This window comes from Miscanthus floridulus, chromosome 17 (assembly GCF_019320115.1).
Source record: "Miscanthus floridulus cultivar M001 chromosome 17, ASM1932011v1, whole genome shotgun sequence".
In the NCBI taxonomy this organism is placed as follows: domain Eukaryota; kingdom Viridiplantae; phylum Streptophyta; class Magnoliopsida; order Poales; family Poaceae; genus Miscanthus; species Miscanthus floridulus.
The window spans coordinates 2,474,081-2,485,463 of record NC_089596.1 but is presented as its reverse complement, the minus strand read 5'-3'; positions in this window follow the sequence as shown (position 1 = coordinate 2,485,463).

Sequence of the window (11,383 nt, the reverse complement as noted above, 5' to 3'; positions counted from 1 at the left end):
ATTCAGCCAGAATTGTGTTTTCAGCCAGTTTCAGCCAAGATTCAGCAAGCCGAACGAGGCCATTGTCTCCACCCTGTGGGGAATGAAGACTAGATCATGGGGCATGATTGTCTATGTTATCTTATCATGTTGCTTTTGCTGGATATGACTATGAAACTGGCTTGTATTTGAACTAAGCGTGTGTGAGGGTCTCAAACTACTTTGCTTTCGCTATTTATGAACTCGTGTTGTAATAACTATGTGAACTCCGATGTATGAGGTAATTGTGAACTACTTGTGAAATGGATGTAACATGTGGCTTGTTATGTGAATCAGTACGATCTTGGTTGTATGCAAGTTGGTTTGAAATCCTTCGTTGTTTCAGTTGACTACCGAGTTTATATGGGTTCAAGTATGATGGTTTGATCACTCCGATAATTACTTTTGTACTTGTGCTCTTATAAATTAGTCGGGGCTCTGTTACATACTAGCATGTTATTAATAAATTAAAGTGTGGAAGATAGGGTCGGGGTTCTGGGAGCTGAAGAATGACGTTTTTTATCGGCACCAATCATGCAATACATGGTTCTATGGATACAAGCAGAAAGAAACAACAAAGTAACAAAAAAAAAAAACATAGCCTTTTGGCTTGTATCTAGCAAGGAGAGCTGCAGCGCCCAATCCTAATTTAGCCATGGATGGGAGCCACACTACTCAAAAGCTTTTGTCTGCTGCGTCAAGAGAACTGTGAGCAAAAATATAATCAGGGCAAGCAGAACGAAGATCTATGTGTTGCATTGCCTGTGTTGTATCTCTGATCTAGCGGCCAACCGACATGAAGATCTGTGGTAGACCCAGCTCGCGATTGAGCGCCAGTGCAGAGGAACTACCACTGATGAGGAGTAAAAGGTATAACACGCATGCAGTAATAGGACACATCAGGTTCACACTGAGGCGCCCGGCCGGCCGGGCCGGTCGATCGTGGACGGCGACGATGTGACAAGTCAAGGAGAAGAGAGCGAGGCGGAAGAAATGGAGCGCACAGACCAGCACAGTGCTTTCTCCGGTATCCATCGATCGAAATAGTAAAAGTCGCACTAGCTAGCTAGCCACACTCCAATGCAAAACAATGGACCTTAGCTTCCTCCCTGTTCACTCGTCAACTCATTTTTGACTTGTTATTAGCAGCTTAATTAAGTGGCACCATGGATCGTAAAGTTGACCCGCGCAAATAGCTCAGTTGACTATGTCTTTTTTCCCCATTGTAACCATTAAGGTTTCTTTTACTCGAAAGCAATTATATTTACTACATACATCCACTTTCACGAACTCTATATATTTATCATCTACCAATTTCCTTAGCTTAAAATTCTTTTACTTAAATGTCTCTCATCTTTCTTTTTATTTCACTCCTATCCTATCCTGTATGGCTGTGCAATTTCTCCCAAGGCTAGATCTAGGTAGCCTTAGTTTGTTTTGACGAGCTCGATAAAATGACCATTAAGTCTCTCGCAAAAATTCTGAATTTTTGTCCCACTTGTAGATTTAAAAATTTGAATTCTCATGCCTTTTTTACGAATCTGCGATTACCTTATTTGTCCTAAAATATTACTTGATTTCCCACAATGCTGCTTTGGCCTGCCTCGCCACTACATCAACATTTATTGGCCCAAGCATTCCAAAACAAATTGTGGAACGAACCATCGCTTACGCAAATAGTGAGCTGATGATCTCTAGAGACTACTTTCTTGCCGCTCTACCGCATTGTTGTGCGTGAACATAGGGATGAAAACGGATTGGATACGGACGGATATCACCGATATTACATTTGTTTTCATATTTCTGTCCAGATTCGGATTCGAATACGGATAGTGTCAACTATGTCGGATAGGATACGATTAGATATCGATATCATAAATATGCGATTTGAGTATTTGGATACGGATACGGTATCGGATGTTTGATATCCGCACTCGGATACGGACAGATCTCAACCCCTCTAAACGAATTCGGTTTCGAATACGGTCGGAAAATATCCGTACCGTTTTCATCCTCGGTGAACCATGATTGTTTTCACTTTGTGACCACCTTCTTGGGAGGAAAAAAGTCCGAACTATGTTGCTCGCGTTGCTTCAGAGCTTCTCACATATGTGTACCAAGGAACTAATTGATCACTAGGTTGTAATTAATATATCGAAACGGAATATACTTTTCATGATGCTGTCATGATCTTGACCAACGATCGACTGAGCCTGTTTCCCTCTCCTTGTTCATCGCCATGAAATACATCAAATTAAAGCCACAATCATTGTAATCGGCACACTCTATCTAGTTGTTCCCCTTCATCGATGTTAATGGTGATGCTAAAAAACTTTCCGAATATAAACGCATGAAAATTAAAGAGTGGATGAAGATTTTAGGGCTACGACGAAAGAACAGTTTGAAATGGAGAGGTTTACCGCACGGTGGGGGCAAGGAGCGGCATGGGAATTTGAGTTGGAATGGAAAGTGATTATATGGATGATACTGCACTGTATTGCATGCGTGTCTCTTCCTCCCCTGAATGAGAATCCGGATGGGGCATCTCTCTGCTGCCTCTGCCTGCCCTGCATATGGGAGAGGATCCATTCTTTTGTTCCTAGCTTACTTTGCTCCTGCCGGCCTTTAATTTGCTTGCCTGTTTCAACATCGATCTCTGCATGCTAGTAGCTCTCACGGTCTCACCTGAGCAAAGAGAAGTCTTTTTCATCGGGCTTGTTTGGTTAGGTGCACAACCCTTAGCCTGGTCTGCTGGAGCCAACTTGGGCTTATTTGGTTGCATGTTGTTGGGCTTTCGCCAGGCCAACCCTAACCTCCGTACGCGTCTTGGCTAGGCTACGAAAGAACAGATTCGCGATCCGTTTTTCTAGGGGCTGGCTTGGCCAAGCCACGTTAGCGGTTCGCTTCACCTCCCGACTTCCCTCCCATGCCTCGCTCGCGCGTCGCCGCTCTCATGCTCGCTCGACTCCACCGGCTCCTCGTCCTCCTCCCCTGCTCCTCCCGTCCTCCTCCCCTGCTCCCCTCCACCGGCGGCGGTCCTGCTCCCCATGCACCGGATGTAGATCCGCCACTGAGGCTTGAGCAGCCAGCCGGTGGCGTGCTCCTGTGCAGCGCCCTGGCCTCCCTAGCCTGCGTTGCTGCGCCGTTCCCGCTGGACGGCCGAGCACTGAGGGTGGAGGTGGAGGGCAACGACCGACGGCCACGCCAGCATGAGGCACGAGCAAGGGCGGATCCGGAGGGCACGCAGCCGTGATGGGGTAGGCGGCCACCGTCGGTGCCTCGGCGGAGAGGTGGGCTGCGGCACGGCGTCTGCGTCTCTACGACGGGCGGACTGGAGATGAGCGGAGGAGGAGCAACGCCTCGGACGTCATGGCGAGGGCGGAGGAGGAGCATGGCTCGTGTGCCATGGCGAGGCCAGAGGAGGAACAGAGCTTTGATCCATGCCGAGGACGGAGGAGGAGCAGAGCCTCGGTTCTGCTGCGGCACCGGTGATGAAGCCTGTAGAAGAGACGGCAAACGGTCCGCGCCGCTCGATATGGGCTGTCGATGGGGATTGGGGATAAGGACGTTGCGGATGAAGCTAGTGTGGCTGAGCGATGTGGCTGATCTCTGGACCCATATGTCAATCGTAGCTATCTGGTCCGCCCAGCTAGCAACGCCGCATTCTGGTGGAGAATTGTTCTTCAGTTCACTGTTGTCGGGTTCATAAACCTGGGGTTCCCAATGGACCCCCTTCCCTACAAAACTCGGTCCAGCAGGCGGCGCAACGATAGCATACGCCTGGGCTGGCCCAGATACACAATGACAGACCAAAACCACGACCCGGTCCTCGACCGGCATCTCCGGCTAGGAGATCTGGTCGGAGCCCCAACCTCTAGGTCGCGGGCTACACCTCGCCCGACCTCTAGGTCGCGGGCTCCGTGTGGTAGAATCGTCCAAAATAACACACCTTCGGAGGTGCTCGTCTTCCACCAGACACTAAGCACCCCGAGAGCAAGCTACACCGGATGGATTCCATCAAGCACACCCAAGGGAGAATAATCCAGGTTTTTCTTCTAGGATCTAATAATGAGAATGAGTTTACAATACTTAGTCCCTTTCATACAACAAGAGTTCTTAGAAATAGACTAGTACAGTACCAAGTTCAGAGTGTGAAATTTAAACAGTGGAATTACAATAGACATCTAACGGTAGAATACAAGGATCCGTCTATGCCCACCAGAAGAATCCTCCATACAACAGCTACCCTTCAAGCTGCAACTGCAATAGGGTAAAGCTACACCTGCAATAGGGTAAATAAACCCTGAGTACACAATGTACTCGTAAAACTTATCCGACTAGTGAGAATAATTTCCCGACTCCAAACGATATGATAAGCTTTATGGGTTGCTGGGTTTTCTTTTTGCAAAAAACAATACTAGTAGTAAATCCTTATGTATGTGTTTTATTAGCAGACATGATTAGTTCATTAACTAATCATTCTATGTAAGCACCTGTTCTACTTTCAAGCAAGAGTTGAGCAATCAGATCCATTTCACCACCTTTCATCTTCCAGTTCTTACTACGGTGCTAGATTATAGACAAGCTGTACCCGGATTATCCGGCGAATCGTGAATCAATGTGCCCAGCTGGGTAGCCTAAAACACACGCCCCGCTTATACCCTAGGCACAAGCAGGATCAACCCACCACTCTCTTATCAAGGGGTCTAGGTCCTCGTCCAAACTTGGACTCTAAGCCCCCACATCTGAGTCCTGAACTCACTATGGTTCTTAGACCTCCATCATCCCTGTCTCCAATTAGTCGGTCCGGAAAGAGCCAGAACCCAAGACAAAAGAGCAATGAGCCTTCCCTGCTCCCATAAACAAGTATGTGCTCAGGATAATAAGTCTGTAATTTGACTACAACCCAATGCAACGGCCGATCCTTAACCGACACGGACAGGGAAAGCAGTGTAACCAAGCTATGCCCCGTTGGCCATGGAACACAACCTCTTACACCCAACAATACCCATACCATATCCCTACCCGGTCTCTATTTTTTCTTTTACCATTTTACCATAAGAGTGATAATAATAATCACCTATTATTAGTAACAGCAGGTTAGTCACGCTACCAAAAATCCTAAGAATAGCAGCTACTCACACCTGTACTAGTAGGACTCATAGGACAGATATATTTATGTAGGTGGTTTCCATAAAATACCTGTAACGTAAATGCACATCATAGATATATACATTCAATGCTTATTCAAAATAAGGGTTATGCATCGAGGCTTGCCTTGAGCAGGCACGGTGTCAGCCTAATCAGCCTGTGGTGGCTCTAGGACCTCCTCCTGCACGAGGATCTCTTCCTCGTACTCTTCAATCACCTCCTCCTACTCCTGCTCGTCATCGGTCACGAACTCCACCAACTCATTTTCTACATGCATGCAATGATGATGCAATGCTCAATATTAAGGCAACAATAGTTCTTAAAATAAGAATACATCTACTAAGCCACTAAGCTAGCTCTAATGACTAAGATGCTCAGCTAATTATCATTCCCATCAAACCAGCAGGGTTTCACCTACAAGTGCTACTTAGCAACTAAAATATATTCTTACTCTTATTAACAATTTCCTATATACTACAACAAGGAGTACTTAGCTATCATATTTCTCCACCTATTCTAAGGCTACAAAAATTATAGTAAGCACATAATAATACAATGAATCTACTATAAAAATTTCATGGTCAAAGCTATTACCAATTTATCATAAAAAATCCTACAATTACTAACCTAAATAATACTTAACACTCACAAATGATTTAATAGTCGCTGGTACCAACAAATATATATGAACTAAATATACTAGCAGATAGAGCACAATTTTAGGAACCTAACAAAATTGGTTTCATAATTTTTGGACACCTATGTGAATTTATATTAATTTTCAAAGTTTAGCTCAGAAATTAAAATATAAAGCTATTTCTAATTCCTTAAGAAAAAGGAAATAATGAATTCCACCCGCGGCCCATCACCGCGTGGCCCGCATGGACGCGACCCACCATGGGGCGGCCCATGACCGGGTGACCCGCGCGCGCTGCCAACTTTGCAAAAACGCCCCCACGCTAAGACTAAATCAACCCATAGTCCACACCACTATTTCCTGAGAGAGAGACTATGCGGATAGGACCCTACAATCTATCGCCTTCACCATAGCCAGGTCCCTAGCCACCCCTGCGTGCGTCAGCGCGGCAGACATGGCATAGGACTGCCACACCGGCCAACCAAGACCCGCCCAGCCTAGATAGCGGGCCGATCAACACCTACAACCCTAGCGCCTACACTAGCCTAGGTTATAGGAGCGGCGGAGCTCGCAGAAGTGGTGACCATGGCCTACGACCATGCATGACAGCGGCGCAGCCATGCCAGCCACCCAAATACACCGCGGGGTGAACTAGCTAGCGCTATAGCATCACTACATTACCCTAGTTACGGCTGCGGTGGTGGTTTGGCTAGAGGTTCCTCGAACAAGGGTGGCCACGTGTGGGTGGTCAGATGCGGCGGTGCTCCGAGACGGCACGACCACGTTAGTGGCTACGACGAGGCGGTAGAGGTACAAGTGAGGTGTGCAAGGCGAAGTGGAGGTGGCAGCGAAGCTAATGGTGCGGCTGGCTAGCTCGATCAGCACAAGCGGTCGAGTTTGCCCTCCGCCTCGGTCGGAAGCGGCCTTAACGACTCGGCGGCAAGGGAATCGGCCAATTGGAGTTTGGTCGGGCTCAATTGAAGGCCAGAGAGGACTAGGCGGTAGTAGGACTCCCGTACTAGCACTTGGCGTGAGTAATTGAGTTGAAAATGACCAGGTGCTGTGGATTTGGCTTTGGCACGGCTCGGTCCCGGCTGCTCGTCCTTAGCGGTAGCAATGGCGCGCGTGAGATGTGAAGAGAGGGGACAACTCAATACGTCACGTAGCCATTCAACAGAAAAGAACAAGGCGAGAGGGCATACAACTACACATGTGGCGTAGGGCAAGGCCAGCAATGGCTTGGCACGTTGTGCCGCGTGATGGAGCTCCGCGTCACCACGTCAGGGCACAGTCGACTGCTAGCGGGGATAGGCACGCGTGCGAAAGGCAGTGACCTTGATCCTGTACCAACGCAGCGCCACCCGAGCAGAGGGAGGGAGCAGGCGCCGGTCGTGGCAACCATGTGCGTGGCAGTGTGCGCGCAGTGGCACGAGCAACGACATCAGCTGGTGGAGCAGGGCAGAGCAGTGATGGCATGACTGCACATGGCTGGGAGCTAGCGGCGGGGTAGTAGCATGGCAGTGAGGTGGGGCAGCTACGCGCCAGGACTGTCGGCCATAGCGGCCAGCCGAATGTGGCTAGGCGCACACAGGCGGCCGACACGTCAATGTCGAGGCTCAGGGGCACGGTGACCGTGCCTACACGAGGGAACCGACCAAGGACGTGCCATGCATGCTTTTTAAAGCATCCAAAATAACTAATCAGTTCGCCAAACACCCAAACCATCTTCACCATACTTTAGAGGGTACATTAGGCTACTAAAACAGGCCAAACGGGACTTTCTATTCCAAGTTGCCTTTCCAAACCCTTAGAAATATAAGCTAGCAACATTATTTATCATCAACAAGTATTTCATTGTCATCTACAAAGTTTGTACTTCCAACTTTATTTAAGGGTTGCATATATGTTCTATATTATTATTGTTTAATAAATTTTTTTTACAACCCTACTTGATAATTACACGAATCATGGAATAACTTTTCGATTAACATTCTATTGATCCTTCTATGTTACGACACTTCACCTACTCATTTCACCACATGCATTAACACACAAACATGATGCTCATGACATGTTTTAGTAAATGATTTACAGTGTAACACCGAGGGTGTTACAAATCTACCCCCCTTAAACAAAATCTCATCCCGAGATTTCATGTGCCTAGTGTGGGAAAAGGATAACAAATAATTTCTGATTTAAACAATTACCTCAGTGAACTAGAAAGAAGGCGAGGATAATACTTCATGATATAGATTTCTTGTTCCCACGTTGCTTCATCCTCCGAGTGATTTTGCCACTGAACTTTGTAAAACTTCACCACACTGTTTCTAGTCACTCTTTCTTTTTCGTCCAAGATCTTGACAGGATGCTCAATATACGATAGGTCGGGCTAGAGGGGAAGTCCTTCAATTTCCACAGCTTCATCGGGGACCTAGAAACATTTCTTTAACTGGGAAACATGGAAGACATTATGGATTGTTGACAAAATATTCGGGAGTTGGAGACGATAAGCAATAGGACCACACTGCTCGAAAACCTTATAAGGCCCAACATGGTGAGGAGCTAACTTCCCACAGACGCCAAATCGATGCACTTGTCTCATGGGAGACACTTTAAGATATACATGATCACCCACTTCAAATTGCAAAGGCCTTCTTCGCTTATTAGCATAAGTTTTCTGACAACTTTGAGCTGTCTTCAAATGGCTCTGAATAATACTGACTTGCTCTCGAGCTTCCTTGATAAAATTAGGTCCAAAATATCCATGGTCACCTACTTTAACCTAGTTAAGTGGGGTCCAAACTTCTTCCCATATAGAGTTTCAAAAGGTGCCAGACGAGTGCTTTCTTGATAGTTGTTGTAAGAAAGCTCTGCTAGTTTAAAGCATTCATCCCACTTTTCAGGAAAAGAAATGGCACAAGCCCTCAACATATCCTCAAGTACCTGATTGACTCTTTCTATCTGACCGTCAGTTTGTGGATGATAAGCTGAACTTCTGAGGAGACTAGTACCAAGACACTCCTAGAGTTGCTCCCAAAAATGAGAGACAAAGACTGACCCCCTATCAAAGACGATAGTAAGAGGAACTCCATGCAGGGTCATAATTCGGTGAAAATACAACTTGGCATACTTCTTGGCTGAATATCTGGTATCTACCAGGAGAAAATTAGTGGACTTAGTAAGGCGATCCACAATGACCCAAATAGAGTTATAGCCCTTGGACGTGTTGGGTAATCCGACAATGAAATCCATGGAAATCTCCTCCCATTTCCAAATAGGGATAGGCAAGCGCTGCAAAAATCCTGGTGTACACATATGTTTGCCTTAACTCTACCACAAGTATCGCACTCTGCAACATACTTGGTGATATCTTGCTTCATGTTGGACCACCAATATAGGTGGCACAAATCATGGTACATTTTGTTACTTCCTAGATGGATGGACAACTTGGAATGATAAGCTTCATCCATAATCTTTCTTCTAAGCTCCTCATTTGATGGAACCATCAATCTGTTCTTGTACCTCACCACATCTTGGTCATCAATACTAAAATGAGGACCACGCCCTTCGTCAATTAACTTCTTGATATGCGGGATTTTTAAAATATCTTGCCTTTGCTCTATAATAATTTGCTCAATTAAATCCGAGACTAGAGCAATATGGGCTAGGACTTCAGCATGGTTGAGAGATAAGTGCGCTTCTTCAATTTGATGCGACTTCTGACTTAAGGCATCAGCTACCACATTAGCTTTTTTAGGATGGTAATGAACCTCCAAATTATAATCCTTGATTAGCTCCAACCATCTCCATTGCCTCATGTTCAACTCGGACTGAGTGAAAATATATTTGAGGCTCTTGTGATCCGTAAAAATATGAACCTTATTTTTCAACAAATAATGCCTCCAAATCTTTAGAGCGTGCACCACCACAGCTAGCTCTAAATCACGGGTGGGATAATTCACCTCGTGCTTTTTTAGCTGGCATGAAGCATAAGCTATCACACGCCCATTCTGCATAAGCACACATCCCAACCCCATCTTTGAGGCGTCACAATATACATCAAAAGGTCTATCAATATCTAGTTGGGTAAAAATAGGAGCAGTGGTATGGTAATGCTTCAGATCTTGGAAAGCTTCCTCGCACACCGGACTCCATACAAACTTGATGTCTTTCTAGAGTAACTTAGTCATTGGTTGGGCTATTTTGGAGAAGTCAGGAATGAAACGACGATAATAACTAGCAAGACCAAGGAACTGACGAATCTAGTGCACTGACTTGGGAGATTTCCAATTTAACACATCCTGCTCCTTGCTTGGGTCTACAGAGATTCCTTCAGGTGTCAGAACATGTCCCAAAAACTACACTTGATCTAACCAAAACTCACACTTGCTGAAATTGGCATACAGCTTGTGTTTCCTTAATCGAGTCAGTACTATCCGAAGATGTTGTACATGCTCTTCCTGGTTCTTGGAGTATATCAAAATATCATCAATGAACACCACTACAATCTTATCCAACTCCAGCATAAAGACTGAATTCATGAGATACATGAAGAATGCAGGAGCATTGGTGAGACCAAAAGACATGACTAGGTATTCATATAGCCCATACCTAGTAGAGAAAGCTATCTTTGGTATATCTTGTGGCCGGATCTTAATTTGATGATACCCAGAACAAAGATCAGTCTTTGAAAATTCTTTAGCACCAGCCAACTATTTGAACAAAGTATCAATTCGAGGTAAAAGATACTTGTTCTTAATGGTTACCGCATTGAGAGGGCCGTAATCCACACACATCCGCAGAGTACCATCCTTCTTCTTCAAAAAAATAGTTGGACAACCCCATGGTGAAGAACTAGGATGGATAAATCCCTTCTCCAATAATTCTTCTAACTGCTTCTTCATTTGTGCTAGTTCTTTAGGAGCCATGTGGTAGGGACACCGGGAAATAGGAGCAGTGCTAGGTTCTAACTCAATGGAAAACTCAACATCTCTATCCGGTGGCAACCCAGGTAGATCTTTAGGGAAGACATCCAAGAACTCACAGACCATAGGAATAGAGGTAAGATCTGAAGAAGCTTCAACATGAGTAGCAACAGGTAAGGCTGGATCTAAGGGCATAAGAAGAGATATCCTATCCTCGGAAGAAGGAACCTGTAACTCAACAACTCTCTGCTTAAGATCCAAGACTACCCCATATACTCGCAACTAGTTCATGCCTAGAATTGCATCTATGCCTTGCTTAGGCAGCACCATGAACTGGAGGCGGTAAGTGTGAGTGGCTAGCACTAATCCAACTATGTCTGTTCGAGTATTAATGCACAACTGCGCACCTAGAGTACTGATTCTATAGGCAATAGATGTAGCCATAAGAGATATATTGTGCCTTTGTACAAACCCCATGCTCATGAATGAATGTGATGCACCAAAATCAAACAACACATATGCTGGGTGGGAATCAATAGTAAACATACCAACCATCACCAGTTCATTCTACAAGATTTCCTCAGCATCAGCGAAGTTGACTTGCCCAGAGCGACTGATTGGCACCTTCTTCTTGATGATCGTCTGCTTGATC